At 35.9% G+C, this 18,510-nt stretch overlaps 1 protein-coding gene across 2 annotated transcripts in view; it reads right to left on the bottom strand.

Annotated features, from left to right (window-relative positions):
• LOC306844592 (uncharacterized protein) overlaps positions 1 to 17,809 on the bottom strand; it is a 41,351-nt gene extending 23,542 nt beyond the window's left edge. Inside the window, exons 1-2 of one of the 2 annotated variants that reach the window (XM_079376834.1) lie at positions 17,416 to 17,769; positions 5,681 to 5,722 (exon numbers count right to left, since the gene is read on the bottom strand). The gene's annotated coding sequence lies outside the window, so the exon portion shown is untranslated. Of the gene's footprint in view, positions 1 to 5,680; positions 5,723 to 17,415 lie in introns of both variants that reach the window. The other variant, XM_079376833.1, reaches the window with a different exon arrangement.
• Positions 17,810 to 18,510: the final 701 nt, after the last annotated feature.

The following is an 18,510-nucleotide window of genomic DNA, read 5'->3' as shown; positions in this document are numbered from 1 at the left end:
AAGCAAAGCTCTTTGTGGAGGCTTCACAAAACAATCTAGGAGTCCAACGGACTGCCATTTATTACAGTACAATGCCTTGTGACCTAAATGAGGCAGAGATTATACAGTATATACAATAGCGGCAATGTGGTGCGTGTGTTTGAATGCCCTGTGATTATGTAAATGCAAAGCATGTTATAACAAGGATATACCTGTGGTTAAAACAGTGAATACTTTATCCACATTTGAACAAGGCAGAATTCAAGCGCTATGCTTTTTTCATTTTTGCTGCTATGCTGAAAATGCGTTGCATGTTTTTTTTAAACAATGAACAATAATTTCATTAACAATCAAAGATAACTAAGAACACAAGACAAAGAAGCAGTTAACCGTCTTGAGGGAATGTGTTACTTTTCAAGAAGATTTCATTCTGTTACATTTAGCAATATTAAAGTTTTAGCCACATGCAGTGCCTATAGAAAGTCTTCATACCCCTTAATTTTTTCACATTTTGTTATGTTGCGTTATGTTAAACTGCTTTAAATTACCTTTTTTCCCCACATAAATCTACACCCCACTCACCATAATGACAAAGGATTTATCACAAGTTTGCAAATTTATTAAAAAGGAAACACGGAAAAAATGACATTGCACAAGTCTTCATACCCTTAACTCAAAACTTTGGCCACAATTACAGCCTCAATTACAGGTCTTTTTGGGTATGATGCAACAAGCTTTGCACATCTGCATTTGGGTTATTTTGCCATTCTTCTCTTTAGATCATCTGAAACTCTGTCAGGTTGGCTGGGCATCATCGGTGGACAGCCATTTATAGGTTTCTCCAAAAATGTCTGATTGGTTCCAAGTCCCAGCTGTGGCTGGGCCACTCGAGGACATTCATAGAGTTGTCCCTAAGCCACTCCTGCATTGTCTTGGCTGTGTGCTTAGGGTGATTGTCATGTTGGAAGGTGAACTTTCAGCCCAGTCTGAAATTGTGAGTGCTCTGAACCAGGTTTTCATTAAGGATATCTCTATATTTAGCTGCATTTAGCTTTCCGTCTTCTCTGATCACTTTCCTGCTGAAAAACACCCCCCACTGCATGATGCTGTCGCCACTATACTTCACCATTCGGATGGTATTATGCAGGTGATAAGCGGGGCTTGGTTTACATCAGACAAGAATAAGGGATTGAGGTTCATCAGACCAGAGAATCTTTTTTTTTTTCATAGTCTGAGAGATATTTGGGTGAATTTTTGTAAATTCCAATCAGGGTTTCATGTATCTTTACTGAGGATAGAAGATCATGGAGCTCAACCAGAGTGACCATCAATGTCTTGATCACCTCTCTAACCAAGACCCTTCTCCTTCGATTGCTCAGTTTGGCCAGGAAGCTAGATCTAGAAAGAGTCTTGATTTTTTTTCAAACTTCATCCATTAAGGATTATGGAGGCCAAATGCTCCTGAACTTTCAACACAGAATCATTTTTTTGTAGTCTTCCCAAGATCTGTCTCAACACAATCCTGTCTCTCAGCTCTGCTGGCCATTCATTTGTCCTCATGGCATAGTTTTTGCTCTGACATCCATTTCAGCTGTTAAACTTCATATAGACAGGTGTGTGTGCGCCTTTCCAAATCATGTCCAATCAACTGAATTTGCCACAAGTTAACTCCAGTCGGAGTATAGAAACATCTCAAAGACGATCCAGTGAAACTGGAATGATCCTGATCTAAATTTCAGGTGTCAAAGCAAAGGGTATGAAGACTTGAGAAATGTCATTTTTTCAGTGTTTCCTTTTTAATAAATTAGCCATTTTTTTAATTTGCATGAAGACTTTCTATAGGCTCTGTAACAATGTGGTAACACTTTACAAAAAAGGTACATGAATAATATCTGAATTAATACTTAGTTTAACATGAACTAGTGATTAGTTACGACATGAGCTATTCATGCACCAATGAAAAGCTTCCCGTAAAGGGTTAGTTCACCCAAAAATTTAAATTCTGTCATTAATTACCCACCCTCATGTTGTTCCAAATCTGTAAGACCTTCGTTCATTTTCAGGACACAAATTAAGATATTTTTGATGGAATCCGAGAGCTTTCTGACTCTGCATAGACAGCAAGACAACTACTAAGTTCAAGGCCCAGAAAGGTAGTAAGGACATTGTTAAAATAGTCCATGTGACATCAGTAGTTCAACCATAATTTTATGAAGCTATGAGAATACTTTTTGTGCACAAAGAAAACAAAAATAATGACTTTATTCAACAATTCTTCTCTTTCCTGTCAGTCTTCAACAAGCGTTCACAGGAGTGCCACAACACATGCTACTCCTTTAAAGGGATAGTTTACCCAAAAATGACCATCACTTACTCATTCTCATGTTGTTCCAAACCTGTATGATTTTTTTTTCTTGAACACAAAATAAGATATTTTGAGGAGTGTTGGTAACCAAACTTGGTTGCTGCTAACCAATGACTCCCATCCTCCAAAATATCTTAACCAAAGAAAGAAACTTGGAACAAATTACAGAATTTAATTTTGGCAATTCCTTCAGCCAAGGCCTAATACAGTATAGTTGCCTTTTTTTAATAAATTTATGAAATTAACATATTAAATTATTAAACATTCATAACAGCGAAACATTAAATTAACTCTCCATTTTAAATGATCTTGCAGTAGTTTGTGTCATTCTCTAGGCTGAGTAAGTTTTGACTTTCTGTGCATTTACTTCATCAGCAGAGCCCTGGTTCATATTTCTGATTTTATTACTTCTCTGGGGGCAGCTCTTCTACGAGCATCGATTCACTGCGGCTGTTTTCTGCAGTCCAGCCCCGTTTCGATTCTCCTTAGGCCAGAGACACCAAAATTGTGTTTGTGGAATTTGACCGTAGTACTGCAGAGCACAGTGCTTTTGTGCGTGCCTGTGTATGTCTGAGTGTGTGTGTTCACTGGGGACGTATGAGAGGAATTTGAAACATTTAGTGTGGCGGTTGTAACAACGCTGCCAGGTCTTGGTGAGTGACACTGCAGCATATGAAAACACAGGATTCCAATGAAGTCTGTACGTGAATCCAAACATAATATGAATGTGTGAACGTGTGTTTATGTCACAAAGAGTGCAAGACAGCCCTGAGGGCAGATTCCAAAAGGTAATATCACACGGAATGACGACATGTACGCCTAGAAACAATAGAAAACAGAAACAACGTAACATTTTCTCACAGGTGCCGTATGTACTGTAAACCAGGTTCGGAAATGAACAGGAGCCTGGAGCAATAAGCATCAGAATGAACACAAATGAACCAAATTCCAGATAAGGGGACAAAAAATGCCTCTGCATAATTAAACAAACAAAATCTATTACTGCTGGAATGATTAAAATGAATGAAACGTGTCAATTGAATATAACATTACATTTACTGTAGATTTGCAAACGTTGCATCACAATTCTACTTACGTGCTTTTTGCAGTTTTTTTTTTTTTTTTGCAGTGCATTATAACCAATCACGCACGTTTCTGTGCGTCTATGAGTCTATGAATGCAGTGGCCAATCAGAAGCCAAAGTTTTTAGTGCATACACTCACTTATGAATTGTGCACTCATCACACAAATTGTCTCATTATAAACAACAAAGTGGAGGTAGGATGCAAGTAAAAGTTTCATTTTTCAGCGTAGTCAGCTTTACTTATAATTACTTTTGTTGATGTTGCATCTGTACTATTTTGATTGAGTAATTGCGTTTCATTTGTACTACTGGGTAATTGAGTTCCCAGTAGAAACTTTTTAATTGGAATGAACCCTCAAATCAGGGTTCTAACCACAACAACCCCTTCTTCAGAATACAATATGGCTGCTCATTGCATCAGCAGAAGTGAAACAATAGAAATACATTGTTTCCTTAATCTCATCTCAATAAACTCCGTGCTGCACATAGTACTATCCAACCTCTATCTGTGGACATAATGCTGCAGCTTGCTGTTCAACATTCAAATACTTTGCTAGTGTTTGCTGTAGCAGTTGCAGCGCACTTAAGAAACCCTCCACCTTCCCCAGCTCCACCTGTATAGATCTGCTACAGGTTTTTTTCATGCATGGGGGTTATTTCATGTATGTTACTGTTTATTTGCAGCAGCAGTATTTCCTACATGCTCACAGCAACATGTCTCTGGCTGTATTGGCAGTAGCAAGTCTCGGTACTTCCTCTGTAACAGCAGCATATTCCGCCAAGATCATTAACATTGCTACATTTATTACCATGCTAAACTTTCCAAGAGTTGTCATGGCAGAAATAAAGTAACTATAAAAATTGCCCTTCTAAAAGTAAGAAATGCCAGTGGAAATCAAATCCCTTAACAGAAATGTTCATTTCAGACCCTGCTGTAAACTGTCCTCTGGTGCAACTTACAACGACAATTTCAGTCTGAACTCATCAAAAAAGTACAAGTTATAGTAATTTCTGTCACAAGCCAACTTCTTTTCAATTGACCCTCCGCCTTGCAACTTCAGTTCAACCACTGGTGTAATAACATTTCTTAAACTTCTCTAGGGAGGACCAGGGGTTGCTGGCCAGCTAACTGTGTCGGCCTCCCTGGACGTCTCTCTTACTTGTTTGGGATGTTATTGAGCTGCACAGGGCTGATAGAAATAGATCAATGGCCTCTCTGTCAGGTGCTCCTCTGTGCTAAACGTTAGTCGCCCTTTACAATAGAGTCTCTGTTCGGACAGGAACAAGCTCTTCACAACCTCCAAAGCTCTCCATCTGTAATATCCTCTGCATGGTTCCACACCCAGCCAAGACTCAAAGGAACTCATAACGGCAAGATCACACCTTCATAGAAGCTCAAAAACACATTTTCGAACACTGGAAGGAGGGTGTGTGTCTATGCAGTGCCTGCAGGACAGGCTCATTTCCATGATCTAATGAGTCAGATAACCTGACAGTGTCATCAGACCAGCTGCTGTTTCTGATACTGTTTGGTTTAACGTTTGTTTGGTGAGAGTCTCAGGCTGATTGCACTCCCTCAGACCTCCCACTGACCATTCACTGACTGTCTGATGCATATTGCACACAAAAATACCAAAAGCTTTCTCAATCTGTCTACATCTGTTTTGCTGATGTAGACAGGAGTCAATTTCAAGTCTTTAATATTGCAGCATATTCAATTTCAAGGAGTCATGGTGTACAGATTTTACCAGGAAACAAAGTTTAGTTTAAAGTTGCCAGATTGTAATCTTTTAATATGTCCATCATAATTACTTCTTAATGAGTTGCAAATGGTCTTTTTAAAATTATTTTTATTCGCCATTTTTTACCTTTTACACACAAGGATTTTTAAGAGTTTTACACAAGTAAAAATCTGCCAGTACAGTAAGAAAAAATGTTTATACTGGCAACAAAATAAGGTCCCATTACTTAGTTAGTTAGCGAATTAACTACCAGTAACAACGAGCAATACAGCATTCATTAATCTTTGTTAATGTTAGTTCATAAAAATGTTAGCTGAGGTTCATTAAATAATACTAAAAAATATGTTTGATTTTAATAATGTAGTAAATGTTGAAATTAACATTAAATAAGATTAACTAAATGACTTTCATTGTTACAGTTTTTTTTTGTTTTACTTGTTTTGTTTAAAAAAAAGTTTTAAATCTGCCAGTGCAGTAAGAAGATATAAAATTCTGATATAATTTACTCACCTTCACATCATTTCGAATCTTCATGTTTTTTTTCTTCTTCTGCTGAACACAAAGAGAGATATTTTTGAAGAATGCTACAATTGTTTTTGCCCCTGCATTGGAAGTCAGTAGAGACCAAAACAACATTTGCTTTTATTGACTTTCATTTTAAGGACAAACAACTGATTTTTCTAAATACATTTTGTTTTTTTTTGCATTTTCTGCAGAAGAAAAAAAACGTATAGCTTTGGAACAACTTTAGAGTGAGCAAATTATGTTAGAATTTTCATTTTTGAATGATCTATTGGATTAATATTGTATGCTAATTCACAAGTATGTTTACCTTTTTTGAAAGATGGAACATTAAACAAAAATACTTAAAGATTAGATTTTATGCAGTGGTGTTTATTCCTGATGGGCTGTTTGTGTTCAGCATGTAAATGCCCTGAAATGTCATGGAAAAAGCAACAAATACAACAGTGGTTGTACTTTACCTGTTGGTAAAGTTCCAAGACAGACAGCCAGAATTTGCGAGACTACTTGGATGTTGCCAAAAGTACCTAAAGATTTTTGGGGGAAGATTGGAAACTGGGTTCTTGCACAAGCACTAAAAACAATGAGTCAATAAGTCATACAGTGAACTAATCATCAAGCTGGGATTCTCACCACTAAGCCTGTAGATGCTGCAAGTACTGCTATCCGTCATCTTAACAGGAGAGCCAGTGAGATATTAACACTGCACTAGTTTATTTCATGGTGGATTCCAGGTGTCAGATGGAATATTTCAAATATTCTGTGGCTCACACTAGAATGTCTGAGCAAGCTTCGCTTAATCAATTTAGGATGTTTGTCATAGAGTGCAGGAAATGCTTGGATGCAAAAAAAATAAAAATAAGGAAATGAAGGCACATTAGGAAAGGTCAGCCTTCATCAAAATGCATAAGACGACAGTTCAGCTAATTATAAACTGGAAAAGCTATCAAATCCTCTGATTCATAAGAGGATTTCATATTTAAACAGTGCAACCAAATGCGCTCTAATGTTGCTGCAAGTCGTCAAGTCTCTAGCAGGTTCGGCAAAATGTCACCCTCTGGGCTGTCTATAATCTTCTGAAGCCATACAGGATACCTTCCCTCAAATTCACTATCAATTACCATCGAAGATTATTTTTAGAGACTTTGTCATGCTCATTTTTCTTTATCAAGCCAAGCCACTAAGCTCTGTTTGAACAGCTTGCGAGAAAAGCAGCCATGTGCAAGCAAAGGCCACGGATCAAGATGAGACTTCGGAGTCATGACTAGATAACCACAAAACACCACTGCAGGCACAGCGTGCAACGTGCATGTTAGCACCATGTTACCATGACAGAACAGCTGTCAGGTGTTTTAAATTAATGATAAAGGGCTGGATTAAGTTTCCCTGATGCTCATGTTTACCGAATTTGAAGTTTTTGAAGTCATGCTGCAAAGGAATGTCTCAAACGTTTGTTATGGTACTAACATGCTTGTGAGTTCGAAGGGCGTAAAAATAACTGTTTTGTGCTTATTTCCCTATTTCTAGGACACTTACACGCACACACACACATTACAGAGGAAGGGAAGAGCCCTTGTCAAGGACAAAAATGTGAGTGTTGCTTTCCCCTTTTCTCTCTCTCTCTCTCTCTGTACTGGTGCAGTGTGTTTTTTGGCCTGTTTTTAATTCAATACCCTGTCTCTAAATCAAAAAACACCTCCAAGCTATTTTTCTACCAAGCGTATTTTCAGTCAAATGTTTTTCTTGTTGTTTTTTAATGATGCAATTAAACTGGGCATTTGAACAGTCTGAGAAGATTTCATGAAACAGCTATGTCACTTTCTGCATTGCATTTTACCACAAAAATGTTCTTATTATTCACTAACCACCCGCAATCCGGTTTATCCAGACATTCCTGGTACTGGTATAAGTGCACTTTGCACATCGAAATAAAATCGATGTCATTATTTTCATGCAAACTTCTATGTAAATTAGGCTTAAATCAAAAAATAAAAAGCATGTTTAGCACACTTTTGGCATATTAAAGTACTGGTTCAAGTACCTGGAATGCAGGTTGCTCAGAGGTTCTTGGTTAAATTACGTGGAAGTGCACACTTTGTCAAGTATAAACATGTTTCAGATGTTTGCTCTAAATTTCCTCAAGAGAAATAAAAATAGACACACAAGAGTCAATTGTTGACATGCAGAAAATTCTTCCAGAATGTAGTGAGCTGCCTCTGTAAGCAGCATTTTAAGGCATTATACTGCAGGCATGCTCATAATGCAAAGGATGTTACTAAAAGTTGACATATTAATTACGCAGCCCCCTAAGATATCTTAATCAGCGTCACATACAATTTTTACGAAGAAAGCAATCCCAGAATGCAGAGCTCAGTTTAAAAAAAATGGTGGACGAAGCAAGAAAAGTGTTGCATTGCTTTGTGCCTGACAGACTAATTGTTAGCTTGGCAACAAACTAACTACTGAAGTCAGTTATGAGCCAAACTAGATATTAATTCAAAATGTTCCAAATTTTGCTTTTATTGAGGCCTTTTATAGAAAGATTTCTATTACCGGACAAAATTGAAATAATTACGATGTTTAATGTATTAAAAATACTTTTTTTCCTCTCAAAAGCTGCATTTATTTGTTCAAAAATACAGTAAAAACAGTCATATTATGAAATATTATTTCAATTTAAAATAAACATTTAAAATTGTGATTTATCTTGACATGATTCTCCAGAAATTAATCTGAAATGCTGATTTGCAGCTCAAGAGACTTTTCTTTTTATTATCCATGTTGAAATCGGTTGTGCTGCTTAATATATTTGTAGTAACACTAACATTCAAAAGTTTTGAATAGGTTTTTAGATTAGTAAGAATTGCATTTAAAAAAATGATATTTTTATTCAGCAAGAAAGCATTCAATTCATCAAAAGTCATAGAAAAAAGATTTATAATGTTACAAAATATTTCTATTTCATATGAATACTAATCTACTTATCAAAGAATCCTGAAAATTAGATCATGGTTATATATTAAGCATGCAAATATTAATCAGCAAAAACTGTTTTCAACATGATAATAATAAGGACCACTATTAATACCACTAATGAGCACCAAGCAGCATATTAGAATGATTTCTGAAGGATCATGTGACACTGAAGACTTCAGCTTTGCATCACAGAAATAAATTACAATTTAAAATACATTAAATCTTATTTTAAATTGAAATAATATTTCACAATATTACAGTTTTACTGTATTTTTGGTCAAATAAATGCAGTCTCAGTGAGCAAAAGAGAGTTCTTTCCAAAACATTACAAATCTGTAATTATTCTAAACTTTTGACCTGCAATGCAACCATGAACGCATCACTCATGTCAAAGGTATAACTTGCATGTGAACATAACATTATATATTCAGAGTGTAAAATCTTGAAGTTTACTAAGCAAATTCAAAGGTGGAAAAAAGCAGGTAAGAGAAGACACCCAGATGGTGAGGCACCTGTTCTGACGGGCCCTGACAGCGCCTTGGGGCTTTAGGCATTAAAAAGCACGTCACCTCTAGATGAATACAGCTGACATTCCACTTCTGCTGCACATCACCTAGATTCACAGGAACAAACAGCTCTGAAACAGACTTGAGAGCATGAAAATGAAGCTTTTATTTATTTATAACCTTTAATATTGCAGCATATTCAGCATCAGTGTTGGGCTTGCCTTGTGCTCAACCAGTTTATTGCTGATACACGTGCTTAGACGACAGCGGTTTAACATTACAGTGTTAAAATGAACTTCTGTTTCGCCAAAACTTTTCCAGACATTTTACTCTACCAACACACCCAGTAATATTGCAAAATTATAGTCTTGGTCCGAGACCAAGAGTTCCAATCTGACTGGCTAGATGCTATACAATTTCAGTCAAGGTGCACAAGACTTTATCTAGAGATGCAGATATTTTAGCTCGAGAATTAACGGTAAGCCCATAATTATTTTCATATTATGAGAAAAGATAAATTGCCAATATTAAAATTCAATACTATTTTACATTAATAAAATCATAGTAACATTGTACTTACATATAATACATAATAAAAGTATTTTAATGCATTAATTATGCATTGTAATGCACCTTACAATGCACTGTAACCACAGTTATAATACATTATAATACTTATCAACTTTAGAAAGAATCATACATTTCAAGTGTACCAAGGAATCTGCAAATATTATAATGAAATTGATTTTTGGTTTAAAAAAATATAATGCATAATGTACATTATGAATACCTTTATAATGCATTATACATGAAGGATTTAAATTTTAAATGTTTATTATAAATAAGCATTAAAAATAATACATAATTTTAAATGCTCATTAAAAGTTAATAAGAGAGGCATAATAATATTATAATGTACATTTTAACAACTTGCTAACAATTACTTTTTATAATGCTATTAAATACATTTTTCAAGAAGTTATTTTTAACTTCAAGTGAGTGTTAGATTATGGCTAAGGTAATATAAATATAATCTAAAAAATATGGTAAACAGACAAATTATATCCAATATTGACTAATAAAATAAATTAAAAGAAAAAAAACACTAATATTGTGCATTAAATTATATGGCACCACTATATACTATATTTTATCAGTTTGCCAATAAACTAAGTAATTTGTTTAGTCCTTGACCAGAATGTTGCAATGTGGTTCTGCAATCTTTTTTTATGCCGTGTCAGAAGTCTGACTATCCAAAACCAGCCATGTTATGACATCTCAGGTCAAATAAGGATTTTAAACACAATAACCTTCAGCAGACTGGGAATATCTACAGGAAGATGAGTTACTAATACCGCTATCTGACAGTTTCTTTTAAGCTCCAGTGTCAATTATTCATTTTGACTTTAATGAACAGACTCAGTAAGCCACAGCCAATGATTAAACATCTCTTTCCCCAACAGGATCTCAAAGCACACTTTCCCTCCTGCACTTTCATAATGAATCATTTCAGGATATTCCACCAGATATTCTTGTGATCACGGCAGGCAGGCAAAGTGACATGTAACGGCATGTTGCTGTTTGGGATTAGTGATTTTCTTAAACAGCTTTAGGGAAGAATGTGAGACCAGCCTAATCCTGCCTAAACCAAACGCACTGATTGCCATCAGCACACTTTAGCACCAGGACGCGGGGAACATACCTCAACCATGTCATTATACATTGTCAAACGTGATTATTGACCTTCCTCACATACTCGTGTCCACTTATAGATGGCCTTGTTTCATTTTAAGTGCCTGAAATTGCAGCTGTGCCCTGTTTTCCTGCCTTTAGAAATATCGTGAAGACTGAGTGTGCACCTACTTTGAGGAATTTGTGCAAACCCAACTATGCACTCGACATACTGCACTAATAGTCTTAAATAATAATTACTTAGTCCATTAGATGCAAATATGGAACATTTATGAAGTGATTAAGCTACACTTTGTATAAAACCTTATGAATTAAATGCATGTTATTCCAAAGAAGAAAATATTTGTCTTTGTAATATTTCAGTGACTTTCAGCTAATGTCACAGGATATTGGTTAATATTAACCAATAGGTATATCTGTGTTGGGCTACTAGCTAATGTAGCCTTTTTAAATAGCAAAGATTATGGCAATAATATTAAAAAGAAAAAGCCTTTTCAAACTATGTAGCATTTCAGAAGAAAAAAAATAGAATCAATCAATTCCTGATGGATAAAATCAATTTCAGACCTTTTATTCTCCCTGAATATCCAGCCTTACTCAGAAATACATCACAGTAACACAAAGTCACATCTGAAATCTTTGTGTGCAGAGTACATGTGTTGCTCTGCTCTATTTTTATGTTAAATATGAATTTTCCAGCCTATTAAAAACATATCTGTTCTTTAGAACCATTAGAGTCATTGTTTTGTCTTAGTGGATTAAGTATGTAATGTTTAACACACACATGCTTCTCCGCTGCCCTTGAGTTAGCTTTAGCAAAGACAAATCAACCAACAACACAGTGTCACTCAAAATATGATTATACAGTGTTGAGAAAACAAGGACTTGTTTTAAGACCTCTCCAGCATGTTTGAAATTCTTTCCTGATTTTCCTAAATAAACAAATCTGTTTTACTCTTCTGGTTGAATCTCATGAAGGGCTGCCTTGGACATATTTCACCCTAGACTCTAAAGGAAAAATATGAAATTATATTTTTGAGATCAGTAAGACTTCTCTGCATTGTGACATTATGAAAATTAGGCACATTTTCTCTCCCAAATCTCATTACTGCAATGCAAAAAGCTCATGTGTTATGTTAAATTAGATGTGACAGATACTACCATAATGGAAAAAAGTTATGCAAAAATTAATAGTTTTAAAATATTATGTTGCAATAAAATAATCATGGCTAACTGCAAATAGCACATTTTTACAATGTGTAACTGAAAATTGCTTTTGCATGATCCTGCATTCATATGCACACTATCGGCCAGCAAAACAAACACAAAATTGTACCCTCAAATAATATAGCATTATTTTATTGCATTGCAGTAATGAGAATGAATGAGATGTTTTTGCATTATGGTGGGGTACTGCAAAGTTCTCCTTGACAACACTGGCTGATTATGCCTAATGGCTCAACCCACTTTACAGGGTAATTGACATCAAACTACACAGCGTGTTAAAAGACAACACTCGTGACCTTGAGTGTGTGAAATGTGAGACAACATCTCATAGGGATCTCCTGCAAATCTTTGTAGCATGTCAACAAGATAATCGGCATAAAGAGGTGGTAGAAAGGTCAGGAAACATTGACGGGATTCCACATTCAAGTCAATAGAGCAGCTGAAGAAATCAACTAAGCAGATAATTAGTGGGGAAAGAGTTGACAAGAGAAAAGAGTTTCCTGACATGAAAAAAACACAATGGTTTTAAGATATTGAACAAATTAGCAGACAATGTCAATATCTGTAGAAAATGAAGCATGCAAACAAGGTGCAACAAAGGGTCATCTAAAACATTTCACAGCAGTAAATTAGAAAATTTTAAGCATGTCTTTGACAGCACCAGCTGAATATAAATCATAATACTGCTATTCATAAATAATTACAAGCATCCCTATCTGCCCTTCATGCAGGCAGAGGAAATTAATCAGGTAGCGTTCTAACAGCAAGCCTGCTTTCAAAATATTCATAGTTTTCATTACTAATTCCCAGCTCCATACGGCAGAGATGACAGAAGAGCTGTGACCTCATATCCTTCATGCTCTGCAGGGTATCTGAGCATCTGCTGGGTTTACAGCCTCTTCATGAGGCATATTCGTTGTTCATGCGTCAAATTGTTGATTTCAAGACAAAGTGTACTTTTATCGGTCTCTGATAGATCAATATCGGTCACTTTATGGTTGAGTATTTAATTGGTATGGTCAAACCCTGGAGAAGGTTGTCTAAACGTGGTTGGGTTCTCTTAAGCTAGGGATGCCCAGCATGTTCCTGGAGATCTACAGTACCTACCAGCAGAGCTCAGTTCCAACCCGGACCAAACACAGTTGTCTGTAATTATCAAGTGCTCCTGAAAATCTTAATGAGTTGGTTCAGCTATGTTTGATCAGGGCTGGAGCTGAACTTTGCAGGAATGTAGATCTCCAGGAACAGGATCCCTGTCTTAACCAGTTATAGGTGTTCAGTGACTGATGCTTACACCAATATCCAGCGCCATAACCACATAGTGAGGACATGCAATTACAAATATGGTGTTTCAATGAGCAATTCTTAAACTGTTATGTTTGGTCTTCTCACAATATTTGGTTGCATCATTGACAACATATAGAAAAGTTGCCACTGGCCGATATAATGCTGATAATGCAACTAATCAGAACAAGTCAGTCTTGACATTTAAAATGACATTTGCAGACAAAAAAAATATATATTCAGAAACATGCACAAAAGCTTTCTTGTGCACATTAATGTTTTCTTCAAATGTCACTTTAGAGGCTTCATACATTTTACACAATATTTACTCAATTTACTAGCAATTTCAATTATCCTTCAACAAAATTAACAGAGGAGTCACTCTTTGTCCAAGCAGTTATCTTAATTTGCTGATGAGATAATTCCCAGTATCTCAAATGACTAAATATTGGCCAATTCATTGGTCTCACCAATATATCAGTCTATCAATATTTTAACCCAAAGCTGCATCAGAAGGACTGTGATAAGTTTATTGTAAAGCACTTTTTGTATCTAGGAAAAAAAACTTCATAACATTCTATTATCTAACACAAAGTTGTAGTTAAGTTAGATCCAATTCACCAAGATTTACTCACTTATAAAACTAACACAGCACAGAGCAGAACCTCTGGGCCACTGAGCCCACCAGTGAAAATAGACAGAGGCGCTCAGTAAACTTCAGATGTATTACCCGCAGGCCATTGAGAAGAGTGTGTTAGCTTCCCAAGGCCCAGCAGCTTCTCTATATATTATATTATCTATACGAGATAACAATAAGCACTGAGTGACAGCGAGTCCAGTGGAGATGTGATGGCATTCCACTGCATATTTTCACAATGAAATTAAGATGGGATTCTGGCAGTTTGATTTGAGCTCGCTTCACCCTTTACCTACACCGAAAAGCTATTATGAAGAAGGAAGACTGTAAACATACTGAAATAAATAATTTCAGTTTACAAATGAAATGAACATGACATCTGTGCCATAAGATAATAAGAAGCTATATCTCTCCTTTTGTATTCCAGGAAAGAAAGTCATATAGGTTTCTGGAACAACATGAGGGTATAAGAAAACTATGGCAAAGCTTTCATATTTGGGCTAACTACTTCTTTAACAACTTTTGCATGTACAAGCAAAAAATCAGCAGGATTATGTCGTCGCATTGTCCTCCTGTGGTTTTCCACAGTGGTTTCCCATCAAAAGTAAACACGTCTCCAACAGCTAGCCAATTCTTTAGCCAGCAGGACGCTGTGAAACGGTGAGAGATGAGTACTAAGACAGCAGCGAGGGATGATGGGGGAAATACTCAGTGTAAAATTACACACTGAGCAACAGTTGTCTTTGGCCTCAGGCTGTTGTGCAAAGAGGTTCTCTGGAAGGCTGCATGTATAAACATCAATTTAGCATCCAAACAGAAATGCATCTAATAGCATGACACAGTTCTCAAAGTAGATCTGTTCGCACCATCCCATGTGGAAAAACAGAAACAAAAGCTTTTAGACTTAGACGGGTTTCCTACAGAGATTATTTTTTCTGATTATGCTGACAGTGTTCCTTTGGGGTGCATTTAGATTGATTGTAGCCTTCTCTGATCTCTCTTAAATTATCCTGGCAAACATACAAGTCCAACGCCTACAGATCAACCCCGAGAGGAACCCAAAGAACTGGAACATCTCACCACCACCAGCAGCAGCCCTCCATCTGAATTTGCATATAACAGATTTCACACCAATAAACATCAACCCATCAGTCTCGTTTTGTTAGGATTTGGATGTGCCATATTATTTAATGACTATGCAGAACTAAATTGTATAGACTCTTAAAAATAAAGGTTCCTAAAAGTGGTTTTCACAGCAAATGTCATATAAGAACCAATTTAGGTTCCCCAAAAACATTTCAATAAACAATATGTAAAGAACTAAACAAATGTTCTATTTGGAACACTTGAAGAACTAATATTTTTTAAGAGTGTAGCGTCTACAAATGTCTTTAAAGAAAATTTCAAGTTGTTCTAAAAATGTTTTCAACAATGAAATCGAAGTCATCTAATTTGTGTGCCATTTGCAACAGAACAGAAATTGCTAAAACACTAATTGTTTTCAAACATGTTTCCCTGAATACTCCCCCATCTACCATTGGTCCAAAAAAACAGCCCTGTTTCAAACTCATGCTATTGGTTCAGTTATCATTGCTACATCAGGCTAAAACAACAATTTAACAATTTAAATATCTTTAACATAAAAAAAAACACACTTCAGCCTTAAATGTTTATTTATCGCAAGAAAGAAGCAATTAATAACTTCCTGTCAAAGTGTGTGTCCTTTAAATTTAGAGGCAAATCAATGCTTCAGACTGCACAGGTCATTTTTCTTGGTGTAATTGAGTATTTGATGGCATAGTGACTCCATGGCAGTGAGGAATTTCCCCTCAGCAAACTGAACATCCATCATCTAGAGGTCTAAGAATACTTCAGAGCATCTTCACCATGACGCATGGCCAAGTGAGACCGTTCCTTCTCTATACCACTCAATTTTCTCTAGCTAACTGTCTGCACTATTACTTTCATTTTCTAAATCTCTGTACTTTTCACTCTGGTGGACCTGAACTGCACTTTAAAGTTCCTCCCTTCGTGGGTGGAAAAGCACCAGATAGAATTAGTTTATATCACTCGAACAGGTTGCAACCGCAACGACAAGGACGGTTTCCAGCTCTGCTACCGATTGTTTCAGGCCTGTTTATTCCTCAATTCCAGATAAAACCTCTTTTTTTGTCAATGGTAAGCAGTTCTTGCACAGATAAGCGAGCAGACAGCTTCAGGGGTGAGGAAAACTTCAGGTGGATTCTCTTTTTCTCTCCAATCATTCAGTTCAGTGATTTCTTTGCGCTTCGTGTTGACACACTCATATACTTACAATGTCCAAATTCTGTGTGCATGCTTTTAAAAATGACTGCAGCATGAAATTGGGTTGGCAACTAATCCTGCAAAGTATCTGCAGATATATTCTTACTTTAAATGTGGAATATGTAAACTTGGTACTTATTTAGATGTTATACTTTTGTTCTGCTATGGATTATCACAGACAGAACCGATCCAGCAAATAACATTTACTATATGTACTAATCCTTGCATCAAATGACAATTGATAGCCTGTGAAAATGAATCTGATGTATTTAGTTCTGTTACCATGTAGGCTGATGGGATTAACAGCACAGGGTGTTGCAAAGTCCTGCTTTAAACATGGAGACACCTGCTTGGCACGTCGAGTTATATCAAGCCATGTGAGATTATCTTTAAACAAAGTATTATTTGTGCACTGAATATTAAACCCCTTATAACAGACAGAATAACCATCATCTCAATGACAGCAGTGTCTAAAAGTTTAACACTTTTGTAGTTTTACTGTAGCAAGATTATTATTTTTTTAAAGATCACATTTCACTTTTTATTATTATTATCTATTTCACTAGTCAAAAATACATTAAGAAACCCTTTTTTATTACAAAAACATAAAATAATGTTTGTTTTTGTTTTGTAGGGCCTAATATAAAAAATGTCTAGGAGTGGTGTAACTGTTCAACAAGAAAACAGTATCTAAAATTATCCTTGTTCATTAAAACAACAAAGCAATTGCTGTTAAAAAAGAAGTTTTAAAACATTTCTCTGCCAAATCCAAGTCACTGTGGCCTAACCAAAATGCAACATTTTTCAAAAACATATGAAACTGACATGAATAGAAAGATATAATTATAAGAACTTTCCAAATATTTTTAAACTAAATTTAAGATCTCAGGCATGCTTATTTGTAATTATACAAATTAATGATAATTCCTGCCGATAATTACGTACGACTGATCATTAAACGGATGTGCTTTTCATAGTCTAATGTTACGCAGTAGAAGAAAATCATGTTAATATCAAAGACTAATAAAAACGCTACCTGTTGACTAACTTGAATCAAGTAACAAACAACCCCCTCAATAGCTTTAAAACATCCTTACCTGATGCACTGGCCCGTATGTCCTTCTGAATGGGTAATGAAGTGTTGTTTAAATGCAAACAAGCGGAAAGCGGAACTAATATAGTTCAAATGTAGGCAGGAGTTTGCATCGAGCGTCTCTGCGCGGAATGAAATCTTCAGCGCGTCTTCTGCTGGAAGAACAAAACACCTGAGGAGCTTCGGCAAGAGCAAAGGAAGGATTTATGGCTTCAGTTCAACGTTTAAACCGGTCAGTGCTGCCAAGCGACATTTATGCTGATTTAAAGTAAAATAAACGAGATGCAAACACCCAGAGCAAACTTTGTGCCTCTCCCACCGCGACGCACTTCATGCGGTTCATGCATAGAATGAAAGAGCGGTTTCTGGTTACCTGACTCTAGTCTCTTCCTGTTTATGAGGCCAAACCCCTTTTTCTCTCTTAATAAAAACTCCTTGGCTTGTTTATATGTGCTTTTTGGACTTGTTAAAAATTAACTACTGATGTGGTGTGCGGTTAAGCAACTGCTGGCGCATTTTATCAGCTGGAGCTTATAATGTCTTACTGTAACATTATTTCCAATTAAACTGTTATAAATGGAAGAGAGCTGTCATCCAAAAGCTGTCATGGTGTGTCTAGACAAGAAGAAGTGGGCCTGTCCTGAAGAACCAGCGGAAATAATTCAGTTTTTTGCATTTATTTGCATTTTATTTGTGTCATTTGTATTATAATAACACACACACACATTTCTGATTTTAGTTTTCTTAATAACATGCAATTATTTTATTTTATTGTCTTTTGAACCTCTTTCACTGAACATATTTACTTGAAATCCCCCTGATAATTTAAAATAAATATTTTATTAAGTATCAATTTTTTATTTTTTTACAGTTCTCTGATGATGGATAATGGTCACATGACATGTAAACAAATATTTCATGTTTTATTTTTATTTTTTATCAGATTTAATTAATTATTAGCTTTCCATTAAACGTATTAACCCCCCTGCAGTTCCTTTACAACACACAGTTTGGGAAATCTTGATGTAATGCTTAATACACCTCATGTTGTTAACAACAATGAATGGGATATATTTTATTACTCTTTGTATTTTTATGC

Source organism: Barbus barbus (genome assembly GCF_936440315.1).
Source record: "Barbus barbus genome assembly, chromosome: 25".
In the NCBI taxonomy this organism is placed as follows: domain Eukaryota; kingdom Metazoa; phylum Chordata; class Actinopteri; order Cypriniformes; family Cyprinidae; genus Barbus; species Barbus barbus.
Note: the sequence above shows the minus strand (reverse complement) of the source record. Positions and strands in the feature narration are given on the sequence as shown.